The following is a 15,905-nucleotide window of genomic DNA, read 5'->3' on the forward strand; positions in this document are numbered from 1 at the left end:
CGCGCATAATTATGACGACGGTATAAAGATCACAACGCCACGACGACAATATGAGGAGCATGAGATGACGAAGATGACATGACAAAGATGGCATTACGACGACTAGGTGAAGACGTCGAAATGACGGTGGCGGCATTATCAAGACCGCATGATGAAACGTTGTGAGAAAAGATGCATGATAGCGATTGTGTGACGACGACGCAGTCATGATGACGGCACGACACCGGCGGTATTACCTCGTTTGATTGATGTCAAGGCATCGGCGAAGATGGTATGGCGTCACCGACGAAGGATGGTGATACAGAACTGTTGTCGATAGTGAAATAACTGATGTTTAAACAGTAGTATGGGGACAACGGCACGGCGGGACGGATGTCGAAGATACAAGGATGACAACGTAACGACCTTGAGATGATCTCGATGGCAGTATAAGAACAAATGAATCACGACGAATATAAGACAACGATGAATATACGACAATGACATAACAACTGCGCGAAGACAGTGCGATGACGACTGTCTGATCATTATTACACGAACGAAGGATAACTAACTGTAGACTATTTACAAAGTATGTTTATAAAGGATAACTGCAGCGCTGGCCTGTTCAGCCGACAGCTCGAGAGCCAGATAGATCGTATTCGTTGGGGGGTCCACGTGCATTGACCACAAGAAACACGCAATATGCATGTATCATTATCCCCCGCACCGGAAGCACCGTGCAGGTGCCTCTTAATATAGGTTATAGCAGGAGAGTGGTATACTTAGAGGCGTATGACATGCACAACTTCAGTGGAATTAGGGGGAGATGAGGCACTGGTACTGACTGGAGCGATACCGTACGTAACTTGAGTCACGGCACGCAGCACTCAGTAAGCCGCATGATGACGACCCCAAGACAAGAGCCACATCAATAAGCTGGAGCGACAATTTTGTCTTGACTACAATGGCATTACGACCGACGGTCTCTGGATACAGGCCTGATATTGACTCTGATAGTGACGGCATGAGAACGGTACCACAATGACTTGAATTACCGCACTATTATATTATATTATATTATATTATATTATATTATATATTATATTATATTACCAGCTTTTCGTTTCCGTCTTCGTACGCAATATATCTCGTGGAGGTACGGGGATGGATACCCCGCACCTCCACCAGATATGTTATGTAGGAAGACGCCAACGAAAAGCTATATAGAAGTATAGTTACAAGGCAATACGCAGCAGTTCGCCAGGAGGCAACAGCCCACGCTAGCCTCTAATCGTCGTCGTCTTCACCCTGCTCGCCTCTTTGTCATCGCAAATACTGTTCCGTAGCGCTATAAATATATCACAATCACGAAAAAAGTTAGTAAAGCAGTACATCGATGAAGGCATAACGTCAACGGATTCATGAAACGACAGTGTGAGGACAGCGTCTTGACAACAGTATGCGACAAAGCCGAAATGCCGACGATGCATCGGCTACGACGGCACCAAAAGAGCGAAAACAATCTTAGTGGCCCAACCTAAAGTACAACATGGACCACTGGGAGAGAATAGGAGGCGTGGCAGGGACAATGACGAGAGTCGGACAACAAAACTTGAACGAGGATGATTCAACAGCAACGAAGACTTCACTATAGAAATGTAACCTCAAATGCATGACGATTGTCTAACGATTAGAACGTGATGACGGGTTGGCGAGAGTCGCATTACAACGCTGAAAAGACAGGGATGCAATGACGGCCTCGGCACCGGCAGAACCTGTGAGAGCAACGGCCCGACGAGAGCACGATCTAACCAATTTTTAATGATGACAATGCAACGACCAAAACTTATCTCTCCCAGGCGCCCATGCGTGGTGCCCCAAGAAGGTACACTACTTTGTCTAGTAGCTCAGCGTAATCAGCTAGATAGATGGATAGATAGACGTATATATATATATATATATATATATATATATATATATATATATATATATATATATATATATATATATATATATATAGATAGATAGATAGATAGATAGATAGATAGATAGATAGATAGATAGATAGATAGATAGATAGATAGATAGATAGATATCCGTGAATAAGAGTCTAGATAGATGGATAGGCTCAGTACGGCTAAAGTATCGAAAGAATGTTATACCCATTGATATGTGTATATTCTCCTTTATTCTTCTGTGTATCCAGCACTTTCTTTTTGAGCGGGTTGATAAAATACTTGATGGGGGCGAAATGCGAAAACACCCGTGTACTTAGATTTAGGTGCACGTTAAAGAACCCCAGGTGGTCAAAATTTCCGGAGTCCCCCACTACGGCGTGCCTCATAATCAGAAAGTGGTTTTGGCACGTAAAACCCCATATATTATTATTGATAAAATACTTGTGCACAAATGTTATTGTACTCCCTTAACTGAAGTCTGCAAGGTTTTTGCAGTTTCCCGAAACAAACAACTGATTAAGTCCACGCCGATCTGAAATAAATTCTTCTTTGCAATGACACAGAGCGATACGAACAATCCATTGCGTTTCGACTAACCAGGCAATGTAAATAATTTCTTCTAAAATTCCTTGTACTGCGAAATTTTTCTGTAGGTTTCTCAGTTTTCTTATTACTCTGGCAATTTTCAGTTACTAAAGCGAGAGAGAGAGAGAGAGAAAGTGAGAATGAAAGGACCTTTATTCAATAATGGAGAAAGCTTTTCTCATTAACTTGCAAATGCCTTTCATAGCATTAGCCGCATCGGAAAAGCTAATGAAACTTCTAGTGAAACCTGTCATGAATGCTGTGTTCCGTTTTCAATTTAGCTGTTTTTGCTTGTCACATTTAGCCTAATGGATATACCTGAACAATTCTGCCTTGTATTTAAGGTCCACTGGGTAGGACCTTCCATTAAAGCTACCATTTCTGCAAACATCGTTGAAGGCTTGTCCTAAAAGTAAAGGTGAGAAAGGGTCTCTGTCCACTTATAGCTTAGCACATAGATTATGTTGCCATGTAGCTGGGCATATTGTGAGCTTCTTACTCATGGTTTACCTAAGTTTGCACATTCGGTTGAGAAAATTCATTTGAGGAATGAAATTATATATATTGTTTACTAATTTCCTTGACTCTTCGCTTATCATTAAACACATCAGCATTTTACCCGATAGGTAAATATTCTACCATGCGTTATAGCAACCTCCCACCTCTTCTTATCGTAAAAATTAAATAGCTCAAAGCCTACCTCTCACATATCATGATGGCGCTGCAAGGTGCAAATTTGAGAAATGCTAAAGCTGTTACGTGCTTCAGTGCTCTGCCGACATTCATTTCTTAATATCCGAGATACTACATTAGCTGATAATGGAAAATTTTTCGTGGATAAGTGTCTTGCAAGACACAAGCTCTGTTTCTGTGGTTGAGATAGGCGAAGAAAATAAACAGAGAGGGAACATTTTGGTATGTCAAAGGAAACGACTTCGGCCGATGGTAGATACGTTTTCTTTGCCACAGTCGTTTCGTGCAACTCGTTTCCAAAACAGATTGATGTCGTGGTATATCGTTCTCCGAAAGTGACCATGACGGTTTGGAAGACAGACTGATTATTTTGAACCACTAGCAATGAGAGCTAGTAATGTTGCTTCTCAGTCGCGTTTTCGAGATCTGTTCTTAACTTCAATAGAAATTTTATTATCAGTCAAGCATTCAGCATATAGCAGTACTAGGGCTAATCAGGTTCGTCACTTGAAGAGGACGACACTCTTTGCATGGAAAATATCGATCCAGGCGGTCAATTTAGAGAATTCGTAGATTAAAGTTTTAATTTATTCTCGAGAAAGCACATGTTGGAATTGTGGATTTGAAGCCGCAATGCTCTAAAATTATGTGTTCCTAGCCGAGATACTGGAACTTGCACCACTTTCCAAATGACCGGGATATGCGAGACATCGTTCTCAATAATAATAATAATAATAATAATAATAATAATAATAATAATAATAATAATAATAATAATAATAATAATAATAATAATAATAATAATAATAATAATAATAATAATAATAACGTTTATTGCCGCACAATATACAAAAAACACAAGCAGGCCGGTATAAGCCTTAGTTGGCTTGTAGGACTGTGCCAATGAATATGATAGACAAGGCAAAAAATTAAAAAGAACAAGATAACATTTGTTTATCTACATATAACAAAAATTGAAGAGGTAAATATTGCGATGCAAAAAAAAAAGCGACATACAAGAGGGTAATTTTACTCTAGCTGTTTTAAGATGTGTTTGAGCGTTCTTTTTGATGTCGCGTTAAATAACTCTTCTGGTAGTTTGTTAAATATGTCAGGCACATAAGCACTGCGTCTGGCCACGCCATACCTTGTGGCTGAACGCGGAACTACATAACGGACATGTTTTCTAGGCTCCCTTGTAGCGGCACTTTTTTGTTTGCAAGCGGAATTCCAGAAATGTTTAACGACAACTGTTTCTATAAGTAATGCATGGAAGTTCGGTAGACCAAGTTCACGGAAGATATTTGGAGATGTTACCATTGGGAAATTGTATGCAACGTTTTCAAGAATCTTTTTTATAATCCGGTCTACCCTGCATCTCCAACGATCAGAACAAAAGCCAAAGACTGTAATGCCGTACCTCAACACACTGTAACCTAGTGCATGTGCTATAATCTTTTTTACAGACAAGGGTGCGATCCTTTTGATATTAAACAACAGCCACGCTACTGACCTCAGTTTATAACAAATAAGTGATAAGTGATGTTGCCAAGATAAATTACTATCGAAATAGATTCCGAGATATTTCACACAATCTACGTATGGAATAGGCGCACATTTACAATGAACACAGTCTGACTCATGCAAGTAGAGAGGTATGTTAATAACAGTAGTCTTAGGTGGGGAGCGTAAAGAAACAAGTTTTGTTTTTTGGGCATTTACAGCAACTTCATTATTAAGAGAACCAAAGCATCGCCTTGTAAACATCATTTTGCTACATTTCAGTGGGCGTTTTATAAGAAAGGTGTTTCGTTAATAATACAGTGTCATCAGCATAGTGGAATACCGAACATTTCGAAATTGCCAAGGGGAAGTCGTTAACGAAGGTATTAAATAACAATGGCGACAAAATGGACCCCTGAGGAACTCCAGCTTTTGCCGACAGCTTAGAACTAAATACGCCCTTATCATCGGTAGAGACCACCTTAAATCTGTTGCTCAAGTAATTTTCAAGAACTTCGTAAAAAGGCCCACGAAATCCCCAAAAATGCAGTTTACTTATAAAGATTTGATGATTCAAGGTATCAAACGCTTTCGCTACATCTAAAAATAGCGCGCATGTGAAGAGATTCTGATCAAATGCCGAGAACAGTTCATCTGAAGATTCCTCAAGCAGTGCCACAGTACCACGCCCTGGAATAAAGCCAAACTGTCAATTGGTCAGGATAGAAAATTTGTTAAGAAAAGAAGACATAGTGTGGAAAATACATTTTCCTAAGACCACAGCAATGATCGGCAATATTGAAATTGGCCGATAGTTTTCAATACTATTTTTCTTGCTTGACTTGTGTAGTGGTACAACAACTGCTATTTTTAAGCATTCTGGAATTTCGTCGCCTTCCAAAAAACCATTCAGTATATGCAGGATAATATCTGACAGCGCATTTAAATTCCTTCTGATGGTGTGTATAAAAATTCCATCATATCCAGTGGGCTTGTTAGGACGGAAACTGAAAGTAATTTCTTCTAGATCACCCTTCAAAATTCTCGGAAGAAAAGCCGACGCACATACGGAATGGCCTAATGGCGGAGTGCTTGTATATGGAGAGACGGCCCTTTGGGACGCTTGAACAAAGTGCCTGTTGAAAGCATCAGTGACTTCTGTGGGAGGTTGTTGAAAAGCACCGAAAATAGACCGGTTATTGGAACTCACTCCTCTGAGATGATTTACCAAAGGCCAAGTTTTGTTTAGATTATTTGAAGATTGTTGGTATTTATAAAACAAGTAATGGGATTTGGCGGCCCGCAGAAGAGCAACAACTCTTTTTCTTGCCGACTTGTATTCTAATCGCAGTCTTTGGTTTCTGGGATTTCTTTTGCAGCGTTTCCACAAGTTGTCTCGATAGGAAATGGAAGCAAGAATTTCCGTGTTCATCCAGCAGTGACTCTTTCTTATCGGCTTAGCTATCAGCCGTGTGCGACGTAATTCAAAATGTTTCATTTGCATACAGAACCTTTCATATACTTTGCCCGAAGAATCTTCTTTGGTTAAGCATGCCCAGTCAAAGGAAACGATAAGGTTATCTGGCTTGGATTGATTACCAGTAGGGACAAGGCATTTACGCTGCCCAGATCCAGTTTCCACCGATGACATTCCAGATGCGTCTGGTAAAACAAGACGGCATGCTACAAAATAATGGTCCGCCATCCGTCGTAGAATAGTACATGACCTGAATGAACAGCTGGGAGCTCTGACCGCTATGTGATCTAAACAAGATTGCACTAGACTATTATTAACTAATTCCGCTCTAGTAGGAGCTGCAATTTTGCATTCCAGACCATAAGCGGACAACGTAGATAAATAATATTGATATTCAAGTCTCCAATCAAGGAAAATTGGTCCACTGAGCTCCACTGCCGCAGAGCTTCTTCAAGCTTAGCAAGAAACCGTGAAAGGCTGCATGAAGGTGGTCGATAAATCGATAACATATGGACAGAAAATGACCTCTTACAAACTTTGACCATCATAGATTCGGCATCGACAAAAGAAGCATCAACAGAAGAAACTTCACAGTTGTCGTTTACATGGAGAGCAATGCCTCCGCCACGACACCCGCTTCGTGTGACAAAATGTACGGAAAAGCCCTGCAAGGTAAACGTATCAAGGCAAGCCTGGGAAACATATATTTCTGTAATCACAAATACGTCTACAAAGTTAACTGCCGATTCAGCCAGAAATTTAAATTCGTCCCAGTATTTACGCAGACTTCGAATATTAACGCTCACAATGGTAAAATCTTCATCAGAACTGCACGGAAATTCTTGTTTAAATGAACTGAAGTCCGGTAGTCCACTGAATAAAAAAGGCATGTTGGCTAAGCAATCTTTTCCAGGTCTGCTTGTTTACCAATTTGAACAAGAGACGCTGTTTCATTCTTTTTCACGAAGATCTTGCCTCCTTTCGTCCAACAAAACCGATAACCCTCCTCCTTTGCCTTCATTCTCGCTTTCCAGAAGAGATCACGGTTAACTTTGGTCAAGTTATCATTGAAGTAGATCTTTGGAAATGATGCATTTTCCCGTAGTTTCTTCAGTTGTCCCCGACCTTCAAGCCATTTTGCTTTCCAAATTACAGATTTCAAGCGCAGCAAGACCACAGGTATACCACTGATTTTTACTTCTAAGCGGTGTACGGCTGCAACATCATCAGATGAAAACCCTGAGAGGTCCAGATTTGCTGCCATTTGTGTGATTGTTTGTGTTACGCTTTCATTAGTTTTGACTGGCAAACCGTGGATCTCAAGATTCTTTAGTCTGCTGTACTGCTTACTTTCATTTTGGTTTTCTTCTAGCTTTTGTATTACTACTGCCTGAGTTGACACCCTTGTTTTCAGAGCTTCCAGTTCAGCGCGGGGAAGACTATTATTAATAAATTATTATTATTATTATTATTATTATTATTATTATTATTATTATTATTATTATTATTATATTTGCCCGCGAAAATTAACCATACTGAGAAAAACAGCACCTGGCAGGTACCACCAAGAGGACTACAACACCGGGTGGTTTTAGAAGCTAAATTGTGAATAGAAAAGATATTGCGCGTGAAGAATCTCAGAGAGCAAGAGCGCCTCCCATGGCGAGGGCTGCAGGATATTATAATAAACATTAGTTGACAACAGCAGATGAATAATCCACGCATGGGTACCACGAATTCATACGGCGTCACCTTTATTCTCGGTAGTTGCTGCACATGATAAGCAAAGTTAGTTGTCTTCTGCTTAGAACGCAGTTGGCTGTGTGCAGTAAAAAGGACCATCCAATGTAGTATGACTAAGTGCTTACGTTGCACCGGCGGAGGTAAAGAGTGCGCTGAGTTGCGCCCTTGTCTGGCAAACCATTCTGCCACCTTAAACATACCCATCACGAACCTTCAGTAACATGGCTCTAAAGCAGCATGGTAAACTGCGGAAATGAAAACGTGATGGGCTATATTTAATCTGAATCAAATTCATCAGCGCCATGTCCAAATAGGTTGCGGTGGTTGAGCTGACGAGAATCACTGAGCAGGCCGGATAGTTCTTGGCGAATGCACCATTCCTTCGTCCGAGATGAGCGTCACTGCCTCTTCCTTCTCAGCAATGCAGACGTGCTAGGGTACTTTGCAGTCAGCTTACGGATACACCTCGTGATGATATTGAGCAGACGACTCGATAATAGAAGTTGCACTGTCTGGTTGCTCTGGGTGACTAGCGGCGGCGAATGAGTCTGTCGGGAGAGGAAAGTGGCAAGCTGTGAATTCTGGAGTTGTGATAGAGGCAGGCTGTGGTACACGGAAGAGACGTCATTCATAATTTATTTTCGGAAGAGTGCAACACATGCAATTTGGAGGTTACAAATCGTACTTTTACAAATTGTACTTACTTTTACATGGCGAGAAAATTGTGCGATAGAAGAGATTTAGGCGACCAAAAATGCATTCGCGTTAGAGATACGAATATGCGAAAGTTTCTTAACGTACACTTTTGCGCAAATATTAGTAGAATCATCGACGCACTTTGCACAACGCTGTCCTAGTCGTAACATTTCTGCCAAACAAATTTGAATTCCCTGCAGCTCAGCCTCAATTTTGCAATTCTCACTGGCAATGTCATGTGAATAACCGCAAATACATTGAATTTTTTTCAATAATACAAGGGCGTTGTTGTTCCTTGTACACGTACTTTTGGTATTTTGATATTTCATTTCGGAAAAGCGAAAGAATACTAAATCCGCAACGCTTAAGATCAGGTACAAATATAAAGAGAAATCAAATTTGTCTCTCTATTCTGACTTCACGTTTTAAAGAAAGAGGAACAAAGTTTTGGTGAAAGAATGGCAAACCTGTGAACGTTTTAGAGCATTTTCATCAAAAGAATTATCGTTTTTAAGCTTTATTGGTCTTTAACAACAACGTGTGCATAAACGTGTGCCAGAAAATATGAACCGTGCATTGGGAGTGGACCTTGTCGCAGCCGTTGCCGTTGCCATAGGTGCGTATACTATGCCGAATTTGCTTATATATATATATATATATATATATATATATATATATATATATATATGTATATATATATATATATATTACACAATTATCAGTGGTATTATTTTAATTATTACAACTGCCATCCCTTTTCGTGGTGACGCTCACGGGCCTTACGAATAAGTCCTCGTGGAGAATAGCTCGCCATGGTTGCGCAGCGCCTCTAGTTTTTCTCTGGTAAGCCCGAGCTTGCAGGATCGAATACGGACCGCATTGGTGGCATTTGCATGCTGTCGAAATCCAGGAACGTCCATGTCCCATATTTTTGCGGGCTCATTAAGAACCCTCATGTGATCTAAATTAATCCAGAGTTCTACACTACCGCGTGCATCACAATTACAGTCTTGTATGTGAGAATGGTAAATGACATTGGTTCATGATTATTACAGCACGTGGTCGTATCTATGTTTCTCCTCTTCACCTTGTTTGCTTGCACTTTAATAACTATGAATCTAACCTGATGAATGACCCAATTATGAGCGAATACATTATATGTATAACACTTCAGCTTATCATGGTCGAAGTTAGTCCGGTAGACTCATATCCCGCAATAACGTCTCCGTAAGATTTTGAAGAAAGCGTCACTGCTAAACAAGCGATTATGCATTCTTAGCCCATCTGAGGGTGTTTAGAGAATGATTTAGAGAATGCGAATGTATAGTTTCAAAATCCGTCAGAATGTACAAGCACTTCTTTTTCATCAGAGTAATTTTTCAGTGCCTTGGTCTGTAAACACGCCTTAAATTTTAATGTTTTATTTGATCTGTGTTTCCCCTACTGCATTCATCCTATGTACATACGGCTTACTGCCGGAATCGATATATATTTTTCCTTGTAATTTTCTATCAATACGATGTAAAGGGTCTGTTTGAAATGCAGTTCTGTGCTCTATTTCTCTTTTGTTCGAGATATTATGGAAGCTTCAATACTCCACGATAATTGGTTATTATCTATAATTGTGAATACTACAACTGCTTTTTTTAGGACGCTTGTATTGCGCATTTATATTGACGCCATTGCCACTGCAAGTATAACTGCGGCCATGTTAACTCTCAAGCCTGCGTTTCTGTCTACTTTTTCCGCTATGCTCCTAGCACCATGGAAGAGTGGTTTTAAAGAATAGATTGTTTCCTTGGATATTTATTTGTTCAAACATTCGTATCAAAACGGGTGCTGCTAACTAACGCCTAAATTTCTCCAGACAAGGTGGTATGCAGTCTTAAACGGAGGTGTAACTTACTAACGCACCCTTGTATTGCATTCTGCGTTTTCAGCTATGATCATCATGGTCCCCAATGAAGCTGCCGCTCTAGCCGGGGGTGTTGGAGGTACTGACGGAATCGGCCGTAAAAAGTGAAGCAGCACTGATTGAAGAAGAAGGGATCTCAAGTTTTATTACGACAACGTCAACATCTTATGCAATAAAGTATGCAAATGAGGAAATGGGAAAACATTTTGGATTCTTTCGCACCACGTGAATTTTAAGCAAACATTGCCTGTACCTACTTCTAGGACAGAAATATTATAACTCATTCGTTCTAGAAGAGTGAATTAAGATAAAAAACCATAGGAAAGATATTCGGAAAGAATTGATTGGTTTAGCACTTGGTTAGCTTAACGATCAAACCCTCAGATTTTTTATCAAATCGATGATACTACTATTGCACTTGCTGCATTCATACTTCGATAAAAATATTTTCGAGAATTCAACCGCACATTACCATCATTGACAAGGCGGCGTTTGTTGTGCTCTTCGCTTTGACGTCGTAAATATGCGCCCTCTCGTTTTGAAAGTACGCCGCAATTGCGATATCCAAATGCGTATTGCTGGCTCGCGATGTTCATGCCTCTTCTATAGTATAATAAGACAAATGCATCTGCTTACGAATGGAGCGCAAGAGATGCAGCCGAGATTCTATTATGCGATTCCGCTTTCAGGAAAGAAGCATCGCAGCGTGTTGAGCTACTGGCATATGCATGGTCGTTCAGGTGGCTGAGACAAAAGAAGCGCTGATAGCTAGGTTACATGTAAAAGATATGCATTGTACCTTGCTTCTGTCAGGTTCACAGTTGTCGTTCGTCATCATTCATAGTTACTATTTCATTGTAAAATCTCACAGCGAATGCGTTGTCATGGCATACGTAGTTGACGAATATAAGGACGCGAATAAAACAATTAGTATGACTAGCGTAATTGAGGAACATGCGACCCACCTCTATCAGATGCCGCCACTTTTTGTTTAATGATTGAGTTTTTATGGGGCGAAGGCGAGTTCTGTCCAGAGAGGGCGAGACACATGATGCAAAATGTTAACCATCGTTCATGAACCAACGATGTAGCACAACTTTAAGGGGGCCTAAAATCAGTCACTGTGGAGGTACGTAAAATGCATATATGCTAAAAATCATGATAATGATAAGTGAGGTATGCCCTTGTCTTATCATAGATATGGCGTATTGATTAGGATGTGAAATTGTAATAATATGGAAGTACCACTGATGCCTTACCCTGGCCTTCGAGCTTAAGAAACGGGAGGCACCTACTTGGAATACTCATTCCGCAGCAGGATAAGCCTCCCCAGAGAGGGCGTGCAGCAAATCACTTGGGTTTACAACATTTTGTACACCACGATGCTTTAAAATAAATCGACGAGTCATTCCGCCCTTAGAAGATGGCTGACCAGCAAAGCCGCTATGGCGGCATAAATTATGTTGGTATTAACTTTTTCCCTGTATAGCTATACCTATAATTATGCACATGTTATGTACGCGAAATGCAAAGAACTACTGAATAATTTCTTGCCTACTTTCTCCTCATTTTATCGTTATTTTTCTCATATAAGTGATGATGACCTTGTGGAGCTTGTGATACACTGCCAATGGCTCTGTGACGATGCCGGTCAGATTCTTGGCTAGCGTCAGATCTATTCATGACCACTAACGCGTGGGCAATTTGGGGTCACTGCAAAACTCTAAACTAAACTGCTCGAGGAGAAAGGACGGCAGCCTGAAGACGCCCTAAAGTACTGTTTAGACGCAGACGATAAACCTAGAATTTATGCGAGCAACGAGTCCCAAGGAGGGTTCAAAACAAAACGTGTTCGATTGTAATTTGTGATTGAGAATACTTCCTATTTTATCAGATGAATGAAACGCGGAAGGACACCAGTTTTGATATAGCGGAAAAACATGGCGCACTGTGTTTCCTTCCCCTAGAAACCCATGTCTTGACAACACACAACAATTAATTAGGAAAAGTAAATGGCAATTGGAGTAACGTTAGACACGTCCTAGCAGCAAATTTTCTAAGAACTTGCTACGAATTGTTACGAATTTGTTACGAATTATTGCACACGCACAAGGAATTCTCTAACGTGTGGAACTTCATTGCGGAACTAATTTTTACAAGGAAACTACACTTCGCGTAATGATTCTGTTGTCTTAGCGGACAGTTTCAGCATGATTTTTTTCCAAGACACCTACACGAGATAATTAGCTACAGAACATTCGGAATAAAGTTGGCTTCACTGTAAAACGTTTTCATTTACCGGCGGTAATTTTCAAAGACGGTAGCTGTAGAAACTATTGACAGCTTCTCTTTAAGATCTTGCGTTGATTTGATATTGAACAGTGGCCCGTTGCCTTAGCCATCTCTGGATGTAGTTGAAATTGTTGACGATGTGTTCAGGGAAGATGACTCGTTTTTCTGTGAACCTCTGTTTAACAACATTCAGCAAAACGTGGAGGACAGTTAACATTGCGCCACTCTTACCAGCGAAAGTGGCTCATTACGCGTCGAGCGATAACAGCTCGTACAGTATGTGTGGCCGATTCTAAGTCGACAGGTGGTAACCTACGTTTGCCGTATTCTTCATATGGGTGGTCATATTTCTTGCTGAAGTTTAATGACATGCAATTATTAGGGTTTTTCAGTGCCCCATATGCGTTACCCATCGCGTGTAAGCATTTTCTGGAAAATAAGTTTAATTCTGATGCAGCTATGGCTAAGTTACTAGGTTGCGATTTTGTCTGCATCGAGTGTTCTCTACATCGAGGTTTACATCGAGGGTTGCGATTTTGTCTGCACGGACATTCCTCCTGATACCTCTATGTCCGGGCACCCAGGATATTGCAACATGAACGTGCTGGTTAGAGATATAGCTTGTAGAATGGAATGAATGAAGGTCAATAAGTGCACGTTCTTTTGTATAGTAGGTGAGCTCAAGGATCCTACGACTCTTCACGAGTCATTTCTTAGCTCTTTAGTATTCGTTTACCTGATGCCGTAAGGTAAGCTGTTAATACTGCTTACGGCATGGCCGTGTAGACACTAGATTCGGGATTTTGCAACGTATGAATCAGTGAAGGATGGACCGAGAGCTGCATAAGACAAACCGGTATATAAGCTTCGGTCATGAGTGAAGTATTTCGGCAATGAGTACTTTGCCTTGAGTTCAAGGAAGTGCATTTTATTATGTGGTTCCGGGGCATGTCTTCTGACCTCTAAACTTTCTCCCACGTTCCGAACTTCTGGAAACTCGACAGAAGGTGTGCGTCTCTTCGCTAACGGCCTAGGCCATATCTACTTGCGGCATCGAGCATGAAGGCATCTCGATACTGTTGGCTTTTTGGGGGGCAGTCAGCTGTATTATGCCCAGTGCGGCGACACTTTCCGCGGAAAGATGTATTTGGATTTGGACCCTTCGTATTGGTCCAGCAATCAGCAGCTCTGTTACCGTGTTTACGACAAAGAAAGCAGCGTGGTCTTTCCAGTGCTTCTTGTAGCTCAGGAGTTCGAGCTTGACGTGGTGGCTTCATAGGTCCTCTCTTGTTTTTACCTTCCCCAAGGTTGACTAACCCCTGAGCCTCCAGGTAATGATCAATAGTCTCCGCTAACTAGTCAAGTCCCTGACAATTCCTTTCTCTCAAATAGACAGCCAATTTCTCATGGCAAATTATCAGGAACTCTTCTGAGGCAGTCTTGTCCCGCAGAGCATAATTTCTCTGGTCCGTATTGGCCATTTCTTGCGAGTGATCAAAATATCCCAATAGACGACCCGCAAACTATCTACCAGTTTCGGAAGTATCGGCTTTCGCCGGCCCAAACTTGCTTCGGTATCCTTCCTCCGTGAACGTGAAGCGTTGCAAAAGCGTATTTTTAGTGCCGCATTGTCCGTGGCATGACCCGGTGCCATTCTGCCAACAACAGTTAGAGCTACGCCTGTGAATGAGAGGCTTAGCGATAAGGCCCATTTGTCTCGTGGCCAGCCCTGGCTCGTTGCGACGCGCTCAGATCGTCGAATGTGTGCATCCCACTCATGGCGTCCTTCGTTAAATGCTGGGATTAGTTTGTGCAGACTTTGGTAACTCTCGGTAGCACCTGCGTGCACACTCTCTGTAAGCTGCCGAGTAGTCTTGCTACCCGATGTCTCATCTAACTCCCTCAACTTTAACTTGAGCGCGAGCACTTCCCTTTCTGCCTTTAATCTATGCAGCGCTTCGGCACCAGCTTCTTTTGCTGCATTGCGTTCAGCCAGACGTGCTTCACGCGCTTCACTTTAGCGTGCGCGTTCTTCGTCTACCCATTGTTTCAGGGCCGGGCCAAACGGGCCCAGTTCTTTTGCAATTGCCGTAAGCTTGTCTGTCTCCATCCTCACCCGTCAGACATGCATATGCAATGTGATGTTGTCGATAGCGTAAAAGCGGTCCAGTCGCGGATGCCAGATATGTGATGGTTAGGATCGTCACATTGCAAGGCGTGTAACGCGAGGAAGATCGAGGAGATGGTTCATGATTAGGAAACACACGATAATTCTATTAGATGGCACGTAAACCCGATGAACACGAAGCAGGCATGCAAGGTTGTTCGTAAACAGGAAAAAAATTAGTCTCACGAGGATCCGGTTGAAGCCCGCAGCGTGGTGAGACTCGCAGACTTTTTGAGGTGGAACACTCGCTGGTAGAGTGATGAACGGCGTGGAAAACTAGACGCAGCAGTACGGGGCAGAAGAACATGGTGGGCCCACAGCTCCGTAGACTGCAACAGGCCGCTCCGAGGTCTCGTGCAAGACGGCCCAAGGCGCTCGTTTTGGTGACGGACGCCCGGTCCTCTGAAGCTGGCGCGTATAAGCGGGTTCCGAGATGTCAGTAGGCCGACTTGATGCCTCGTGCAAGGCGACGACCCGAGGGACGCTTCGTCTTGATGACTGACGCCCGCTCTTCTGAACGTCGCCCATGATGTGGGTTCGAGCTTGCAGCAGGAAGCTACGAGGTCTCGTGCCGTGCAACAACCCGAGGCGTTCTCTGTCCCGAAGACGGATGCCCGGTCAAGTGAAACTCCCTCGTAGATGTTGGTTCCGTAGGCGCTGAAGTCATAGTTGTGCCGGCGTTCGAACGATCTCCCCTGCGCGAGCCCCTTTTTCATTCGCTGCATGAGCCTCCCTTGTCTTTTTTTTCCTCTTGTTGAGGACAGCCGCACTGTCGTCTGCTCTTGCGTTCCTTACTTTGAGAGTACTTCTTCGCAATATCGAAAGGTGTACCAAACGCTGCGAACTTCTGCGTTTGTTCTTTTAATGTTACTTGTCAGTATTCTTTACATAGGT

At 42.1% G+C, this 15,905-nt stretch overlaps 1 long non-coding RNA gene across 1 annotated transcript in view; it reads left to right on the top strand.

Moving 5' to 3' along the window:
* The first annotated feature begins 2,866 nt into the window (after nt 1-2,866).
* The window catches only part of LOC139060447 (uncharacterized), a 28,747-nt gene continuing 15,708 nt past the window's right edge, over nt 2,867-15,905 (top strand). Inside the window, exon 1 of the long non-coding RNA XR_011514825.1 lies at nt 2,867-2,943. This is a non-coding gene — a long non-coding RNA (uncharacterized lncRNA). The remainder of the gene's footprint in view (nt 2,944-15,905) is intronic.

The sequence above is a fragment of the Dermacentor albipictus genome, chromosome 5, assembly GCF_038994185.2.
Source record: "Dermacentor albipictus isolate Rhodes 1998 colony chromosome 5, USDA_Dalb.pri_finalv2, whole genome shotgun sequence".
Classification (NCBI taxonomy): Eukaryota; Metazoa; Arthropoda; class Arachnida; order Ixodida; family Ixodidae; genus Dermacentor; species Dermacentor albipictus.